We start from the raw sequence: 5,768 nt of genomic DNA, 5'->3' as shown, positions 1-5,768 counted from the left end.
CCCCATCCCCATCCCCATCCCCATCCCCATCCCCATCCCCATCCCCATCCCCATCCCTCTCTCCCCCCCTGGTTGTTGCTGGCAGAGCTTCTCCCCCATCCCAAAAAGCCCAGCAGGAGCTGGTTGTGTTTGGGCAGGTTGGACACGGGATCAGCCCTGGATCTGCTGGGGGGAAACAGGAGCTCCCCGTGGAGCCCAAACCCCCCCTTGGTCCCACCCAGAGCTCCGTTTTCGGCTCTGGGAACCCCTGGATCTCAGTGTTCCGACATTCCCATGATCCCAGGGGATGATCCCCTGTCAGCAGGGGATGGGAACAAACCACCCAGTGACTCTCAGGTGATGGGAACACGAGGCACAGTCACCTGGCACTGCAGCCCTTGCCCGGCCAGCTCAGCTGGCAGAGCTGCCCCTGGCACTGCCACGGGTGACAAAAACCCCCAGGAGCTGATAAACTTCCTCCAGTGCCACGTGGGGCCTCCTCACCTCTTATCTCACCTTCTTATCTCCCACAGATCATGGAAGAAACACGAGGTGAATTTCTGGAAGTGGCTGAAGGTGGGATCAGTCCCTTCGGGTGCCCTTTGTCACTTGGGATGTGCCCAAAGAGGGACAATTTCTGGCTGCTCCAGGGAGGGCTGAGAGGGACCAGCTCAGCCCCACTGGGCTGAACCCACACCCAGGATTTTTATTAAAAAATGGGGTTTCCTTGGGAACTGGAGAAACGGCTCCACCCAGGTGGTTTTTGTGGCAAAGAGAAAGGCCCGGGAACAATTTTGTAGTGAAAATGAATCAGGAAGTTTAGGAATTCCTGGGCAATTATTGTCCCACGTGGGGCAAGAATCAGAGAGGGTGAAATGGTCCCTTTACCAAAGGCTTTTCCAGCCATGGATTTATTCATGGATTTCATTACAGGAATGGATCCAGAGCCTTCCTGGTGAGCACTGAGTGGGTTCATCTTCACCTGAACCACGAGAAATGGGGCTTTGTTGTGGCCTCCCTCCTGCAGGAACTGGTTCTTTGATCCAAAGCCAGAACTCTTTGGTGCTTTTCAGCTCCCAAGGTTTTGGGTGTGATCCTCCCTGTTAACCAGAGTGAGATGTTCACGTCTATATTGCTTTTATTCCAGTCTGGATCCAGGCAGGCACTGCCCAGACCTTCAAATAAATCCTGATTTAACCCTGACTCGACTAAAATCACACGTGGTGAAACCCCCTCCTGCCTGACTCACTGAAGGCCCGGCTGAACTCTGAGGTTTTTGATCCCAACAGTGTCTTTTGTGTTATCACCCAGAAATAAGAGAATCCTGCAATGATTTGGGTCAGGAGGGACCTCAAAGATCCTCCAGCCCAGGGGCAGGGACACCTTCCACTCCACCAGGATGCTCCAAGCCCCTTCCAACCTGGCTGGGGACACTCCCAGGGCTGGGAAACCCATTCCAGGGCCTCCCCACCCCAACAGGGAAGGATTTCTCCTAAAATCCAACCCAAAGCTCCTCTCTGGCAGTTTGAACCTTCTGGCTCCCTGTTGTAGAGAGAAGAAGGAGCTGAGCCAGGGCTGTGGCACTGAGGAGTCCGGAGGGAAGCTGAAAACCCCCCTGGGGGAGATGCCAGGTGAGGCAGCAGGGAATGCAGCACCTTTTAATAAGGCAGGAATGCAGAGGAGCCCCGACACGGAGCATGAGCCAAAGCAGCAGGAATGCAAAGCTCCCTGACTGCTCCAAATATAGAAACCTGGCAGGAGAACAAGGCAGCCAAAGGAAGATAGGAGAAAAAAAAAAAAAAGGTAAATTGCCTGGATGTGATCCGGGATGTTGGATTGAAACCTCAAGGGATGGAAAATTAGCTCTGCCCCGTTAATGGGAAAAAAAACAAAGCAATAAATTAGGGAAAGAGCTGCAAGGCAGGAGGGAGCTCCAGGGGGGAGTTGAGCTCTGAGACTCCCTGGGCAGCCCCTGCCAAGGCCTGAACACCCTTTCCAGGAGGAAATTCCTCCTCATGGCCAACCTGACCCTTGAGGCCATTTCCCCTCCTCCTGTCCCTTGTTCCCTGGGAATTCCAGAGCCAGAAGGTCCCCCCTGAGCCTCCTTTTCTCCGGGATGAGCCCCCCCAGCTCCCTCGGGAGTTCTCCAGCCCCTTCTCCTGCAGCTCCAGCTCCGTTCCCTTCCCCGGACACGCTCCAGCCCCTCCGTGTCTCCCTTGCCCTGGGAACTGGACGCGGAACTGGAGTCCCACGAACCACTAGAGCGCAGCAGCCGCCCGCGAATCGCCTCCAGGAGCAGCTCCCGGTGCTTGGGAAACCTCCCTCGCATCGTCCCTCTCTCCAAGGAGGTAAAACCCAGCACCAGACCCGGCCCAGCGCCGTCCTGTGGCAGGATGGGGATGGGGATGGAAGGATGGGGATGGAAGGATGGAGATGGCAGGATGGGGATGGCAGGATGGGGATGGGGATGGAAGGATGGGGATGGGGGTGTCAGGATGGGGATGGGGGTGTCAGGATGGGGATGGCAGGATGACTGTTATGTCTGAAGGCTCCTCATCCCCCTGTCCCCGGGGTGGGGGTGACCCGCCGGAGAGGACCCTGGGGGACACCAAGGTGTCCCTGACAGTGTGTCCTGGGGGTCCTGGGGGGGATCAGGCCGAGCTTTGCCGGCGGGGCAGGGGCCGATCCTGCCCCTCGGATGGGGAGCGAGTGCCCGGCTCGGGCTCCTCGGCACGGGAGGGACACGGGAGGGACACGGGAGGGACACGGGAGGGACACGGGAGGGACTCGGAGCTCCCGGAGCGGGTCCGGGGCAGCGGGACGAGGATGATGAAGGCACGGGAGGGACACGGAGCTCCCGGAGCGGGTCCAGGGCAGGGGGACGAGGATGATGAAGGCACGGGAGGGAGACGGGAGGGACACAGGAGGGACTCGGAGCTCCCGGAGCGGGTCCGGGGCAGGGGGACGAGGCTGATGAAGGCACTGGAGCATCTCTGGCACAGGGGATGAGGAGCTGGGGCTGTTCAGCCTCGAGCAGAGGCTCTGAGAGGGAACCCCCAGGGTCTGTCAGCGCTGCAGGGGATGGACCAGGGGTGGGGGGCAGCTTGGACGGGGCTTGGAGCAACCTGGGCTGCTGGAAGGTGTCCCTGAGGTCTCTAAGGTCCCTTCCAGCCCCAACCACCGCACGATTCTCTGATTCTGAGCATGGAAAACACCGATTTCAGGAGCAGCCGGGCTGCACTTGGTGTTCAGTGAGTCTGTTCAGTCCATCCCTGCGGGGCAGGGAGGGGAGGGCAGGGAACGAACGAAACGTGAGAGAACGAGCAGAAATCCCTCCTCCAGCCCATCAGACGTGTAATTAGAGAGCTGCCAACGAGCCGCAGACAATAAAACTTCCCGTGTCATTGGCCCGGCGAGCAGCAAATTCACCCTTTCGATGATTTCACAGCACCGAAGGCAAAACTCCGACTCTGCCGCGCATGAGAATGAAAAGCTCCTCGCTCGGGCTCCTTCTTGCTTCATTCTGAAAGGGTTTTATTACTTAACGAACTCTTGTTTTCTGCAATTAGCAGCCCCGCGGAGCTCTTTGTTCTGGTCGCTTCCAGGCTTAGTGGAGGTCAGTCCCTGCAGAAAATCTGGCGATGGGGTCATTAGAGCCCCGATGAGTTTTCAAATGCTCGAGCTGAGCTGTTCCAACACAACTTTCTCCCTGCCCAGCACCCCCAGCCATTAACTCCGTCCTGGAGCCGAGGTTTGCCTTGGATCCGTCCCTGTGCAGGTGGCAGAACGAGGCAAATCCGAGAGTTGAGGATTGTTATTATTTTAATAACCAACTCACTGCAGCTCATGGAGCTGATGGAACCCATGGAAAGGAGCAGATCCAAGATAAGTCTTTCCCGAGCTTGGAAAGCAATAATTGCCCCTGCCAAGCCTCCTTTGTGCTGGATGTTCCCCTGCTCCAGGTCCCTTTCATGACTCAGAACTCGCCAGTTGATCCCTTTTCCAGCCCTGAGCTGGGTCAGGTTTGGTTTCCAGCCCAAACCCCTCTGAGGACACCAAGGTCGGGTCAGTCTTTGGTCTGTGCAAGGCCCTAAAAACCTCCCCTGCTGCTCTGGGCTTTGCCCCTTCCTTTATCTCCCCGAGGAATTCATTCTCTCAGCCACACTCAGCTTTTAAAAATTCCCCTTTCCCCGGTAACTCAGGGAGCAAAGCACTTTTAGGATTACAACTCAAGGCATGTTGGGATAATCTCCAAGTCCTCTGGGCCTGATTCTCTCCCTGTAATCACCCTGTGCAGGGGTGTGATGCCATCAACGTCACCAGGATGGAACAGGTAAACCCGGGATTATCCCCGTTAATCCGGGATTTACACGGATGCAGAAAGATGGAAAAGAAAGGAGGAGTTTGATCCCTGCAGCCTTCAGCTCCCGAAATTTATTCTCCATTAATTCTGTTTGCCAGTGGAGGAGCCTGAAATTGCCATCAGTGAATCCTGATCCCACAGGGAGCCCTGTTTTGGCAATTATAAATTAAGAATATTCAGTAGAATGGAACTCACCCAACCCAGCAGTGAACCAATGCCAAGAGAGTGGGGCAGATTTGGGGGTCAGAGAGCTCCAAACACACCCCAGGAGCCCAAAATCCCGGAGAGAAGGATCTGTGCTGGACATGGGGGACACTTCTCACAGCTCCAGAACTGCCCAGCTGCAGAAACAGGTTTTTTTCCTGACCTTTAGAGGAGAAAACTCCCCATTTTTGGGCATTTTCTATCTTAGCAGGTGTTGGCCACACCTGAAAGGTGAAATCTTGTTGTTATTCAGATGTTTTCCAAGGTTTTTTCAGTCCTGCCAGAAACAACAAAAGCGACGCGGGAAGAAAATTCACCCAGAAATTCAAAATTAGGACCTGAACCCACTTCTTTGGCAGCACAAAGCCAATTTATTCTGACTAAATTTCCATATAAAATCGATTTATATTTGAAATCAATATTCCAAACCCAAGAGGTTCCCTCAGAACCCACCCCTGTGGCACCAGGAACCTCCAAGAGGACACGAGGCCGGAGGGACCCTCGGGCTGCTCCACTTTCCAAAAGGGAGATGAGAGGCTGAAATCCAACAAGTTCATTCCTGAGCTCCAAAGAGGGGATGAAGCAACTGGGAATGAGGCTCTTTGATGTGATGGGCAACTGGGAAGGGCTCCTGCTGTGCCCAGTGGGCTTTCAGTGAGGCAACCGAGGGGTTGGGAATAAATTCAGGCAGGGAATTAGGAGAGGATTCTCCACCAGCAGCCCAGGCAGGCTCAGGAACGGGCTGCACAATCTGAAAATTGGAATCAAAACGTGGCAGAGGCTTTGGGATGGAGGTCAGGGAGTTTCTGGCAGAGGTTTTATGGCAGAGTTAAAACTCCCTGACTCAGCCCCGGGTGTCTCCTGGGAGCTGAGAAACTCAACCAGGGGGAGAAGTTTAATGGGAACTGTCTGGGCTCTGGGAAGCTCAGGAGCTGCATGGCAGGGAAAATAAAAGAGAAAAAAGGGGGTCATGGAATCGTGGAATAGAAAATAGAATGGAATGGGAATGGAAATGGAAATGAATGGAATAGAATAGAAATGGATAGGATAGGATAGGATAGGATAGGATAGGATAGGATAGAATAGAATAGAATAGAATAGAATAGAATAGAATAGAATAGAATAGAAATGGAAATTGATAGAATAGAATAGAAATGGAATAGAAATGGAAAAGGATAGAATAGAATAGAATAGAATAGAATAGAATAGAATAGAATAGAAT

The sequence above is a fragment of the Neopelma chrysocephalum genome, unplaced genomic scaffold, assembly GCF_003984885.1.
Source record: "Neopelma chrysocephalum unplaced genomic scaffold, ASM398488v2 Primary Assembly neopelma1_325, whole genome shotgun sequence".
In the NCBI taxonomy this organism is placed as follows: Eukaryota; Metazoa; Chordata; class Aves; order Passeriformes; family Pipridae; genus Neopelma; species Neopelma chrysocephalum.
Note: the sequence above shows the minus strand (reverse complement) of the source record.